Source organism: Anolis sagrei, chromosome 5 (genome assembly GCF_037176765.1).
Source record: "Anolis sagrei isolate rAnoSag1 chromosome 5, rAnoSag1.mat, whole genome shotgun sequence".
Classification (NCBI taxonomy): Eukaryota; Metazoa; Chordata; class Lepidosauria; order Squamata; family Dactyloidae; genus Anolis; species Anolis sagrei.
Window position 1 is genome coordinate 137951670 of NC_090025.1, and position 13909 is coordinate 137965578.

Consider the following 13909-nt stretch of genomic DNA (forward strand, 5'->3'; position numbering starts at 1 on the left):
AAGTAGGTGCTGATTTTTCACAAACAAGAATATTTCACAGTTTCTACATCAGTTTTATAAATCAGGTCTAATTTTATGGGATTCACAAAAGCCAGATAGGTAGCTGCAAACATAGTCACCCCATCCCACAGAATATAAACTGTATATTATTTGTTCAAATACCTAAATTCAAAGGAGGTATCAGGCATATTGCTGCTTTCAAGGTCATGAATCCATCGCTAACCCTCTGCTTAATGAGAGATGGATTATACCATGTGGTATAGCAAGACCTATTCCCTTTCTTCCATGCCAGAATAAATTTGGGACCAACAAAATGCTCTCTCATAAATTAAAAAAAAGTATTTATACCTTCTTAAAATATGCAACATGTTTTTTCTAAGACGTATATTACATAAAAGGAAGCATTTACCTCAACTGCTGTCCCACTGCATAATTAATCCAATGCTAGAACTATCAGACTAGCTAAACATATCCAAATCCCTCACATACAGTATTTTTTCCACAGTCACTAGAAACAGCTTGTGATTTCAAAGCAAAAAAGCTGGTTTTGTGAGAGGTAAACTGCTCAGTGCTTTGCTCTCATCTTAGCTTAGTTGTCATCATTGTGCATACAGCACAGATAGGAAACTGTAGGATGCTTTTGGAATAAAGGTATTACAATCCTTCAGTGCCAAGTATACTGACTACAACTAAAGGAAACTGTAGACGAAAATCTACAGAAGACCATCACTGCTCATTAAAGGCGTTTTTCTCCAGCTCATCCATTCAGTAGATTATAGATATATTGGGATCAATATTCTGACTAGCAGCAACAATAACAACAACTTCAATAATGCTTTTAAAGAGAGATATCACATACAATGCTGAAATTATGTCGCTATTTTTATTCCATTTTCTTAAGGACTCTGAATTTGCACACCTACATGATTACTAGAGAATACTATTCCATTGAACTAAATTGGACGAATGTTTATAGGATTGTGCTGTGGAAATTTAAATATAGTTAAAAGCCAGGAATGTTTTTTCTGAGAAACAGTGGCACTATTCAGTGTATTCTAAACTAGATTTTAAGACCATGGCCATCCTCCCTTTTTAATCAAAGACCATCTTGACATATTAAGGAAACATGTGGTCTGCAGCTGAACTTACTTATTATTCTAGTTTGTGAAAGAAGTATAAAACTTTAATGCCCAATCTCAAACCAATAATATTCAAAATAAATGTCCTGTGTGTTCCACATTTATTTTCAGGTGTAGTTTCAGCTTTCATGCATAATTAATTAAGCAACTGCTGTTTGAAAGGCACTTGCAGATCAATAACCTTACATATGGGTTGCTGTGAGTTTTCTGGGCTGTATGACCATGTTCCAGAAGCATTATCTCCAAAAGTTTTGCCCACATCTGTGGCAGGCATAGTCAGAGGTTACAAGGTCTGTTTGGAAACTAGGCAAGTGAGGTTTATATACCGCATATACTCGAGTATAAGCCTAGTTTTTCAGTCCTTTTTTAAGGCTGAAAAAGCCCCCCTCGGCTTATACTTGAGTCAAAGTTCTTTATTATTTTACTCTGTTGTTGTGGTCGTCGTTACATTATTTTACTCTATTATTATTATTATTATTATTACATTTATTATTTTACTCTGATTATTGGAAGGATACATTTACATTGAAAAAGGTTAGAAAAATGGTTTAATCAGAGTTTTATGTAAATATTCAAAAACATTTAGCCTACCGATGCCTCAATTAATGTAATTTTATTGGTATCTATTTTTATTTTGAAATTTACCAGTAGCTGCTGCATTTCCCATGCTCGGTTTATGCTCGAGTCAATACATTTTCCCAGTTTTTTGGTGGTAAAATTAGGTGTCTTGGCTTATATTTGGGTTGGCTTATACTCGAATATATACAGTATCTGTGGAATGTCCAGGGTGGGAAAAAGAACTCTTGTCTACTTGGGGCAAGTGTGAATGCTGCAATTGGCCACCTTGATAAGCACTGAATGGCCTTGCAGCATCAAAGCCTGGCTGCTTCCTGCAACATTCACACTTGCCTCCAGCAGACAAAAGTTATTTCTCCCACCCTGGACATCCCACAGATATATAAACCCCACTTGCCTAGTTTCAACTAGACCTCACAACCTCTGCAGATGCCTGCCATAGATGTGAAAATGTATCTGGAACATGGCCATACAGCCCAGAAAACTCACAGCAACCCAGTGATTCCAGCCATGACAACCTTAGACAATCCCACATTGGAAATGTAGTTGAAATATTTGAATATACAAAAGCTAGGAAGAGAAAGTAAAAGATTTTTTCCACAGTTGACAGGAATAGGTTTGTAATAAGACACACGACTTGAGGCAATCCCAGATGTTGACAAAGAACCTGTATTCTTCTGTCAGTTCAGGCCGTATTATGCAGAAGTATCTTTGATCTGATTTGAAATAATGTGTTGTGAGCTATCTTGCAGACTCCATGCAGTTCGGTTTCTAGGTCACTTTCGTTTCTTTCCGTGTAACTAGCAGGTCAAGAGCAAAAACTCTTCTTTCCCGACATACTTTCTTGGTTATTCTTACCAAGCATAGGCCTGCGAGTCAGATTTCTCTGATCCTCCATTGTCACACTCTCTCACTTCATAGCAGGGGTTTCCTTCGCTTATTAGCGAGATACAATGATAAAACGGAATTAAATTTCATCCCGCTGCAGATTTTTTAACACAGTGTGCACTTCTTTTAATGCCACATGCAGATAACCCAATTCTAAACACATCTAAATCATATATATATATATATATATATATATATATATATATATGAGAGCTGCTTTAAAAAAAAACAGGCCAATAACCACTATTGAATTTATAACCAACTGTCCATAGACTCGGCTCAGAAACATTTGACTCCAGAAGACATTTCTAGTGATACAAAGACTCAAGTCTGCTGGGTAGTTTTTGAATTTGATATTACAAAGTCAGGGACGGGGACTATTTCTCCATATAGACAAGACTCTGTGAGAAAAGCTGACAAACAAACCAAGCTTTTGTCATCTCCATTTCTTCAAGGACCATAGATTTCAGATCACAGGACTCTCACAACACAGGGGCACACCACTCCCCATTTCCCTTCAGCTCGTATTGGTTCAAATAAAGCTTATTTCTGAGGAAATGCTTTCAAATAATATTTCCCCCCTCAAAGGACAAGTTAGACTATAATTCTCCTCCTGTGAAGAGACATTTACTCATTACCCTTATTCCTTCAGATAACTGATAATGCAAACTGGCAGTTACGCATCCCTTTCCACTTTTAAGATTGACAGTTTCCCTCACACGCTTTTTTTTTCTGAAGTGCTACATGCTCATAATACTATTTTTTTTTTGCTCTGGAAATAGTGGAAATTATAATTCCTCTCCGCAACCGTATATTGTTTAACTATGGGCCCAAAAATCTGCAGTGGTAATTCCTCTCAGCAACCGTATATTAAACAACTATGGACCCTTCCACACAGCCCTATATCCCAGAATATCAAGGCAGAAAATAGCACAATATCTGTTTTGAACTGGGTTATCTGAGTCCACACTGCCATATATTCCAGTTCAAAGCAGAAAATGTGGGATTTTATTCCTCTATTAGGAAAGGTCAAGGTGTCTAACCATATTTATGGCTTTACAACCATCATCAGCAAATGGCATCTGAGCTAAAACAACAACAGAAGTGGGGAAACATCCAATGAATACCAGTAAGGAAGAGATACTGGGTTTCAAAATGTAGAACATGGATTTTACTTCTGAGGGCCTTTCCACACAGCCATATAACCCAGAATATCAAGGCAGAAAATCTCACAATATCTGCTTTGAACTGAATTATCCGAGTCCTGATTTTCTGCCTTGATATTCTGGGAAATAGGGCTGTGTGGAAGGGCCCTGAATGGAACAACAAGGAAATCAAATCCAACAAGAGGAACTCACAGGGCCCTTCCACACAGCCCTATATCCCAGAATATCAAGGCAGAAAATCCCACAATGTCTGCTTTGAACTGGGTTATCTGAGTCTAGACTCAGATAATGAGGGATTTTCTGCCTTGATATTCTGGGATATAGGACTGTGTGGAAGGCCCCTATGTTCACCACTCTTTCAGTACTAGATGTCATGGCCAACCAACGTGGGAAAATATCAAGAAATTAAGCTTGACTGCTATTAGAAAAGCAAGAATTGTGTTTGAGAGATGGGCTTTTAAAGAGAGAGGGAAATGGAGAAGGAAAATGGAATCTCTGACAGAAAGTGTTCCATGGCAGTTGGGGAAAGACTGTTGGGTGGGGGGGGGGGGGGGGAGGAAAACGCCACCCGATGGGCATTAGAGGCCAAACACCCAGAGGGTGGTAAGCAGAAGAGACTTACTTTGTGGTAAAATAACTAAAGGTATTAAAAATACAGGGAAAGTCCACAGCTAAGCTTAAAACAGTGTATTATGCCCTTTAACGGCCTCAAGGTCTCATCTTTTGACCATAGTGTTAAATACGATGTCAGCTGCTGCAGCTACAACTCTCCTCAGCAAATACTATAAGCCCAGCATTTGTTGACTATTTATTTTTGCTATTTTCCAGAAGTATATATCAGGCATGGGCAACCTTGGGCCCTTCCAGGTGTTTTGGACTTCAACTCCCACCATTCCTAACAGCCTCAGGCCTCTTCCTTTTCCCCCTCAGCCGCTTAAGCGGCTGAGGGGGATAAGGAAGGGACCTGAGGCTGTTAGGAATGGTGGGAGTTGAAGTCCAAAACACCTGGAAGGGCCCAAGGTTGCCCATGCCTGATTTAACCTAACTACTTATTTAAAAACTAAGAACCAGGGTGACAAATGGAAAGGGGGAAAAATAAAAGTTTTATAGTTTGGTGATGCTGGATATCAAACTCATTTTCATCAAGAGCCACATCAGCCTTATGGTTGCCTTCAAAGGGCCATGGAAAGAGAATCGGTGAATGCAGAAGGCCAACTATATATAGATATATACATACATACATATACAGCAGAGTCTCGCTTATCCAACATAAACGGGCCGGCAGAATGTTGGATAAGAGAAAATGTTGGATAATAAGGAGGGATTAAGGAAAAGCCTATTAAACGTCAAATTACATTGTGATTTTACAATTTAAGCACCAAAACATTATATTTTACAACAAATGGACAGAGAAGCAGTTCAATACATGGTAACATTATGTAGTAATTACTAAATTTACTAATTTAGCACCAAAACATCGCAATGTATTGAAACAGCTGTAGATCCGGGCAGGAGGCAGACTGTGTTGGATAATACAGAATGTAGGATAAGCAAAGGTTGGATAAGCAAGACTCTACTTTACACACACGCGCATATATACATATATTACATAGTGGTTGATACTCTAGTTTTTAACCCAGATTGAGTCCCAGATGTTACTAAATAAAAACTCCCATCACTTTTGTCTGCCATGCAGATTGTGGATAATGAGAATTGTATTTGTGTATTATGATAATGAGAATTGTATTTGTGTATTTGTATTAGCTTGGAAAAAGCTAATGGACATTTTTAAAATCAAACACCATATCCACAAGCCTTGTATCTAAACTCAAACCTCATTATCCTGACTAAACAGAATTGCAGCCTTCCAGATGTTACTGTATCACAACTCCCATCAGCTCTAGTTATGTCTAATGGTGAAGAATACAGGAGTTGTGGTCCAGCATCTGGAGGGCCATATAAAATAAGATGGAAGGCTGGATTCGGCCCTAATGGTTAGAGCAGTGGTTCTCAGCCTGTGGGTCCCCAGTTGTTTTGGCCTTCAACTCCCAGAAATCCTAACAGCCGGTAAACTGGTTGGGATTTCTGGGGGTTGTAGGCCAAAACACATAGGGCCTCACAGGTTGAGAATAACTAGGTTAGAGGATCTCTTTCTTGCCATGAACAACAGATGAGAACTATAATAGACCTTAGCATACTTTAATTTGTTTTTACAATGAAATGTTCTGGTCAACTTCTGATTGTATTGAGTTAAACAGCTCATTAGGGGCAAAGACCAATTCTTTCATCTTTAAGTAGAAGCTCAAGGTGCAGAAGCATGTAATTCACAATTTCATTTCACCACCACAAAAGAGAACTAGCCAGAAGGGTCCTTTAATAGATAAATTCTGAGCACCGTGAAAATTAAGGATGGGGAAATCTGCCAGTTTCAGCTTCTTCTGCATACAAATGTTTATGAACTGTAAGTTCTCCCATTTTAAATGGGAAAACACGAGCGTTCCTGGAAAGTCCTCGCTAAACTAATTTAAATTAAACTCTCCCTTTAATACATCAACTAAGTTTGACAAATAACAGCTATATCAAACATGGATAGGGTCATGTTTACATGCCTGCCACAAAGGTCTGTCATTAAAAACGAGAACTTCCAGAAAAGAAAAAAATGTGATAAATCTTATTAAATACTGTGCTTGTGTACCTTCAAGTCAACTGTTGACTTATGAATTTCATAAGCATTATTTTGCCAGTTTCTTCTTTCGAAATACAGCCTACAACATGTGGCATTGATTAAATATATTGAAATAAAGGTAGATTTTAAAGAATTGGGTACTCAAAGTCCTAAGTCTAGACAGCACAGGTTTCTCCTACATTCAGACTAAAAATCTATAGTTATTTCCATTCAAAATAAGAAATTTCCAAAGGTTCATATATTTATCAAACAAACCTCTCTTCACTCCTTTGTTGTTGTAGAAAACAAGTTTTAAAGTAGCTGCTGCTACACCCATTGCTAATGGTACACAAGTTGCTGAAGCAAACCTTTGCTTCTTATCAAAGGTCAGCTGATGTAACTGCACGTAATAAGGATACATAGTAATCATTTCTCTTTTTTCATAATTAAGAGTGTGATCCTATACATGTCTACTCAGATGCAATTCTCACTGACTCCAAAGGACCTTGCTCACAGATTGTAATCAAGATATATTAGCCAATCCCACTGAATGTCTGCCTTTCCTTCTTTCCACTAGATTAAAAGCATTCTTCATGTAGTTTATAACTATTAATGTGTGAAACAGTGAGACTGTGTAATAAGTGGCATATCCAATTTTAGGTCTAGACTTCCCATTCTACTTGGCTGCAGCACAGGAAAGGCTAAAAATAACTCCACTTCCTTACTTATTTATTGAACCTGATACCCAAATGCTAATCTGGCTCCTCCTCTCCCAAAAGTGTCTTTTGCATTGGCTCTTTTATAAAAATTAGATTTGAACTTCCTCGCTTTTCCTACCACTGTCTTTTTGCTATTTACATTGTGTCTTAGACAGCTGCTATGGTAGGAGACCTATACCTATATCTTTACTACACTTTTATCAGAGCAGATTCTTTTAAATTCAATTTTGATGAGCAAGGTTGAAAAAATTTTGATGAGCAAGGTTAAGCCAACAATTTTAAGGATTCCCACTAGTATTTCTTGATTCATTTGCCCTAAGTAGTGGTGCAAACCTAACCACTATACTATGCCAAACAAACCTTCACTCTCTTTGTGGCATGCATATCTATATGTCTGTGTGTATAACACACACACACTGTGCTTTTTCTATTAAGCATATGAGATTAATTATGGGGATATGTTTTGCAGTTTTGTAATGTTTTCTTTTTTTAGTGTTTCATTCTGTTTCTCATACCAGCACTCACAATAAAAAAATTAAATACCCATCACTATCAGATCACGATCTAATAACTATTAGGGAGACAAAATAAGTCTGTTAGCATGATGTGAAAACAAAATGCTTAATGATCACACTAATTCTTTCCTTAAAATACTTCTAATGAAAGTTATTTCTATCTAGATGTCTTAATTTGTAACTTAATACAAAAAGGCACACTTACCATTTTAAGACACCTACCGGTAATCAAGTTGAATAGAACATATACTCTTGTATAGGACTGAAACCTATTTCTTTGTTTAACAGCTGTTTCATTGCCAATGGTACTTCGCAAGGATTCTCATCCACAAACCAGTCAAGTGAGTACTTAAATCAAAAACGATTTAAAGTTGGAATGTGAACTACCACTACAAAACCTACCACCAGTTCAGTCATTTGCAAAGATGCATGGGTACCTCCAGAAATAAGTATAGATTGAAAAACAGTTAAAATGTGGTGATTGACTAATATGGCGGAGGCATGCACAATAATTGAGTTTCCCCCTATTTTTTCCATTGTGACAGCCAGTCCTGTATCAGGAAGGGGGGAAATGGCCATTTTGTGAGTTCAACTAGTTTCTGTTATTTCACCTATATATTCTCCTTTCTTTTTATTTTTAAGAGATATCGAAGTGGATATCTGCACTCTCTTTATTGGCATCCTCAACTTTACCACCATCACCAAAACCAGATCTTGTCATTAAGGAATACAAAGCACTGCTTATTTGCAATGGCATCGCTAACTGCCCCTAAGGACCATTCCACGGGAATAAAAGCAAACAGGCCAGCACAAACCCCTTTGAATAATTTTATATTATTTGCTGTAAACTAAGACTAATTATTTTAAATCTGCCAGATTGTTGAAAACAAATAGCTCCTCCGCACCCTTTTCAATGAACTCCAACCTTTGTTTCAAGTCCAACAAAATTTAGTCTAAAACAACACAATTTATAAAAGACAAAATTTGTTTAATTGTAAGGAGCAAATAACTGCTTCAAGATTAATTATCTGCTGCCAGAGTCTAGAAACAATATCTTGTATGTCTTCAAGTTGTTTCTGACCAATAGCAATCCTAAAGCAAACTTATCAGGGGGGTTTCTTGGCAAGATTTCATCAGAGTCTTTTCCTTTGCCCTCCTTTAAGGCTGAGAGAGAGAGTAGTCACCTGGCAAGTTTTCCTAACTGAAATTCAAACCCTGGTCTCCAGAATTGTAATCTGATACAAAACAATTACAACACCCTGCCCCTCCATATGCATCTATAATACTGTAAAACATAATGACAATCATTGGATCGTAGAGAATACTTTCCACAATATCAGCCTGCTAGATTTATTGACTATAAGTTGTGCATCCTATGATAGGTTTTTATAAAGTCAGCTTCAAATAACTTATTTGATGATGTGAATGTAATTGGTAGATTATCAGATAGGTGAACTGGGCTTTAAGTCATCACATAACCAAGACCTTAGGAATAAATTCCAGAGTTTAGTAAGGTTCACTCTTGAACAAGCATGTTTAGAATCATATTAAAAACAAAACTAACCAATTATAAACATTAGCAAAAAGATGTAATTGGCTTTCTTAGCACAGCTCTCTTACATTCATTGAAAATTTATCATTTAAATAAACAGACAAATAATTGGACACTGAGAATTTTAAATTACCTTGAACAGAACCACAATTTGCAGTAGAGCTGTCACCTTATATCATCCTATATCACATGTCCATTTAAAATTGTAATGGAAAACAGGCAGGACTTCTGCGGAGGAAAGCAATTTTATCTTTTAAGAGGCTGTTTTAACCCAATTATAGAGCCAGAGTATAAAGTCAGAAGGTGCAGAAGAATTATCAAAAGCAGTCTTTGAACTGCACCCAGTGTTATTATGGTTGTGGACAAATTTAATGAACTGCTACAGAGACCTTGATCATTTTGTATGCATGTAGGCCTTGCAATTTTTTTGTACACTGATCAAAAAGAACCTTTTATATATTACCCGTAGTCACGGTCTATGCATCACAACATTTAAAAAAATGAAGATTAGCAGCCTAACTGTTTATAGCCATTCTGCTCCATTGTAACTTAACACAACTTTTCATGGAGTTATATCCACTTAACTCTATTGTAGCTATGAGAACGAGATACATTTGCCTTGTTCCTGTAATTTATCAGATTCAAGACCAGAATTATTTGCATACAGATTTATGGTAACTTTAAATTCAGGAGGATTTATCTTTCTGTAGATATGGAGGAGTTGCCAGTGTAACAACTGAATTCGCTCCAATTGTCCACTGTGTTATATATATGCATGAGACTGCAGTTTAGCTACCTGAAATAGGATTTTAATAAAAGAAGGGCCACATAAAATACTTCTCTGGAGTAAGAATATTTGGTCTCATTTTATTATTTTTCTGGAAAAAATGCACACTATTGGATAACAACCAGAATTATATTATTTTAAGACAAATATTAAATTATTACGCTCAAAGTTCACTGATGTTAAGTATTGTGGGGTTGTAAAATGGGATTTAACAAAGGAAGATTCCCCCATGAAACGAGGCATGCTTTTCCTAAAAGCATTCTATCATTCAAATCTCACTGTGTTTGGGAACAAACATACAACTGCCATGAACTAGCACAACGATTTATTGTTTAAGATACTGAACTGGCACATTACGGTCATGGAAATCTTAAGAGCTCCTAAAAGAACAATAGGTACTACGCACTTTTTAAAAAAGCAAGCTCCATTGAAAACAGTAAGAAAACACAAACTGAAGCTACACAAAAGTAGGCTTGAGATTCTTTATTAACAATAAACACTACTAGCATCTATATTGAACAGCAATGAGGCAGAAAATGACACAAAGCCAGCTCTTTGCGAATCCTTTCTCAGGAAAAACAGAGGTGCCACAAAGACCCACCATCACTGCATAAAAAAACAAGCAGAAAGGGAGGACTGGGTGCATTGGAAGGAATGGTTCAGGATTAAGGAAATGGCTACAGTGGCTTTGTTTCATAACTGCCTTTTAAATTATACTACGAATAAACCTAGGACAGTATTATGCTATCTACAATTTCGAGATTAGTTCAAATTAGTTCAAAATCAAGGGTCTAGCATTAAAGAATGTTCCATATCATCTTTTATTTTTTGAAATCAATGCCAATAATTTAGCTCATGTTCTTCACATATTCAATATTGCATGTTGAAAAGCTCCCACTTGGTGTTCTCTTTCCCTCTCACACAAAAAATATTTTTGTGTGAAAATGATTCCTAAATGTACATTTTCCCCACCCCACCCCCGAAATTAAGCACAATGCATCTCAAAACCATTTTGACAGAACAGACATCATGCCAGACAGCAAACCGAGGAAGGGGACAAGGAATCTGATTTCACCAGCACAAGACATTTTTGCTACTTTTTGCAAAACGGTTCCCACAAGCCACAAGCGTTCCGCATCAGCTTATTGTTCAAACAAACAATCCAAATGTCAAGAGCTATTTTAAAAGGTGAGAGAAAATCCTTTTAAAAAAAGATATGTCACCGACGAAGACCGAGAACGAGATTCAGACATAGAGGGAGTTGTACCTTGCAAGCTTGCCACCAGTGCAACTTGGAGAGCATCAGTTTAAACAAGGCGATGCATTCAGAAAGAGAACCGAAAGAAGAGGGGAGAAAAGAGGGATCAACTCCCAAACACGAGCTGTTATTGGCAGGGCGGGTGATCCTCCAGGGGGGGGGGGAAAGGCGCGGGAGAAAAAAGAAGAGCCAACAACAACAACAACAAAAGAAGAAGATGGGAAAGTTACAAAAAGGGCCGCAGTTGGCCAGAATCGGCGAGAAGGAGCCAGAAGGGGCCGGAGCCAGGAGCAGGAGCCCCGCGGGGAAGAGGCGGCAACGGCGTCGGGAGGAGGAGGAGGACCTCGCTGGGAAGGCGCTGCGGCTCCAGTGTTGTGCCGGGCGAGCGGGCGGGCTCCAAGTCTCGCCGGCAGCAGCGGGGAGGAGACCCAAGTCTCGGCGGCGGAAGGGGAGGAGGAGGCGAACGATCGCGAGGCTGGCGAGCTTCTGCCGGGAAGCTGAAGCGAAAAGGCAGCCCGCCCGGCAAAAAAAGAAAATGGCCCCGAGTTCGAGAGGAGGGCCGAGCCAAAACCGCACACACAAAAACAACAACAACAACAGGCCAGGCGAGGCGAAAAGAGCAGCAGCCAATCCAGGAGGGCCGAGCAGGAACACTAAGTCACGTCGGCGCGGGGTGGAATAAGCCCGGCGCCCGCTCCTGGCCCCGCCCGCCCGCCGCCTTTTGGCTCCGCCCCCTCCCTCCTTGTCTCTCACGTCCTAAAGTCTCCTCCAAGGATCGGGTGCGGCGAGGAAGAAGGCCTTCTCACCCACCCGACCAGCCAACCCAGCCACCCACCCCGCCCTTCCTCCTCCACCTCCTCTTCGTAACACGAGCAGGCCGCCCTTGGGCTCCCCTGCCCCCTCCAGCCCAGCCCGTCTCCGCTGACAGCGCAGCTCCACGGGCACAAAATGGGGCTGCGCTTCTCTATGGGCGCCGCCATTTTGTGACGAGCTGGCGGAGCGGCCTTCGGTGCTGGCTCTGGCCGGGATAGGCAGGCAAACGGGCAGGGCTCCTAGGCCGGATAGTGCTGGATTACCGTGACCCCCCCCCCCCCGTGACGCCGCTCCCTCCAGGGAATCCCCAGCTGACGGTTGTTACGTAAGGGACGGTGCGCAAAAGCCTGGCCGCCCCACGCGAGGAGAGTCCGTCTCCTGGGCTGCTCCCGCCACTCGCTCTGCGGCGAGGGAAGTGACTCACTCACCTCTGCCAGAGGGAGACCCCTAGTTTTTGAGTCATTCGAGGACTGTGTTTACAACTCTTCCCTCCTCCTCCTGCGTGGAGGACGGTGTCCCCGTCAGGCGCTGAGAACTAGCTGTAGGGTTGGGGTAATTTCTGCAGATAATCTCAAAAGTATCCCCCCATCCCCCAAAAAACCACCCATCTTCATGTAAGGATACAGTCACATTCGCTCCAGTTATGGAGGCGTTGTGAGGGAGATAGATGCAAGGCAGAAGATCATCCCAAACGGGGAAATGATCCCAAACATGATTGTGACCTGGAGAGCACCCTTGGCATTTCAATGCACCTTTTATCTCCCGCTATCCGAGCGGCAATCCGGATGAAAGATAAAAATAATCTTAGATTTTAATTTCCTGGAGTAATTTAGTGCATGGCATAAAGGGAATATAGATTTCCCTGACAGGCCTGCTAGAGACTATAATGTGCCATCGATTTTTAAGCAGAACTCTACCAACTTTGGTTATGAGGTCTCTGAATTGATAATGTGATGATACAGGATGAGGCTCCAGTTATTACATGAGAGAAAAGGGTGCCCTTTGTTCCCTCTTCAAAAAATATTCACCCAGAATCCTGATTGCTCTAAAGGATGGACAGGTATCTACCATTACTGTACAAATATAATGTACTTACCTAGAAATGTAATTTACTTTATGGGCTTATCCTCCACTCCATTTCTAATAGGAAAAGGACCACGATTGAGACATATACATTAATTTGAGTTTCCAAGGAGAGCAAAGCATGTATTTGAAGTCCCATTTACTTAGTGGCTGGAACCTCTTTTTTATGTAGATGAGCCTTATTGTCTGTTACCTTGTAGGAACAAAAGTAAGCCATTCCTTTTGAAATGCAGGCACACAGGTTAAAATGTCTGATTTAGGAGTCAGTTATTGTGATCAAATTTTCTTTCTGCTTCTCTTTGCCCTTCCCTCCTCTTGGGCTATCACAGTTTCACTAACAGCAGTGGTTAATACCTGTGCTGATGCAAGGGAATGCTACATCTTCTAGACAAGAGTGTGTAGGGGGTTGCAGCTGTGTTACTGGGTGAGTGTCATGCAAGACATTCCATTGATAAGAACTTGCTTGCCCAATTCTGTGAACTGTACTTCACTGGTATGCTTAAATATGGCACCTGAAATTATAACAAGTGTATTATCTTTGCCATGAACATGATCAGAGTACAGAAAAAAAGATATACATCAACAGAGTAAATATGCAAAAAATAACCAGTGAACAAGTCTTGCCAGGTATACAGTGACATCTGCATGCTTCCCACTTTGTTGTATCTGTCTTTTTCTACCTGCCAAGCCTAGATGTTCCACTCTTTGGGTCTCCACACATTCCTGTGTCTTCATTCCCTTTCCTAGT

General features: G+C 39.8%; 1 protein-coding gene and 1 long non-coding RNA gene across 2 annotated transcripts in view; one reads left to right on the forward strand and one right to left on the reverse strand.

Moving 5' to 3' along the window:
* LOC132775386 (uncharacterized) overlaps window positions 1-12788 on the reverse strand; it is a 64972-nt gene extending 52184 nt beyond the window's left edge. Inside the window, exon 1 of the long non-coding RNA XR_010910036.1 lies at window positions 12507-12788. This is a non-coding gene — a long non-coding RNA (uncharacterized lncRNA). The remainder of the gene's footprint in view (window positions 1-12506) is intronic.
* Window positions 12789-13245: 457 nt separating this feature from the next.
* Window positions 13246-13909, forward strand: part of ARID2 (AT-rich interaction domain 2) — a 105122-nt gene continuing 104458 nt past the window's right edge. The window contains exon 1 of the mRNA XM_060777557.2: window positions 13246-13585. The gene's annotated coding sequence lies outside the window, so the exon portion shown is untranslated. The remainder of the gene's footprint in view (window positions 13586-13909) is intronic.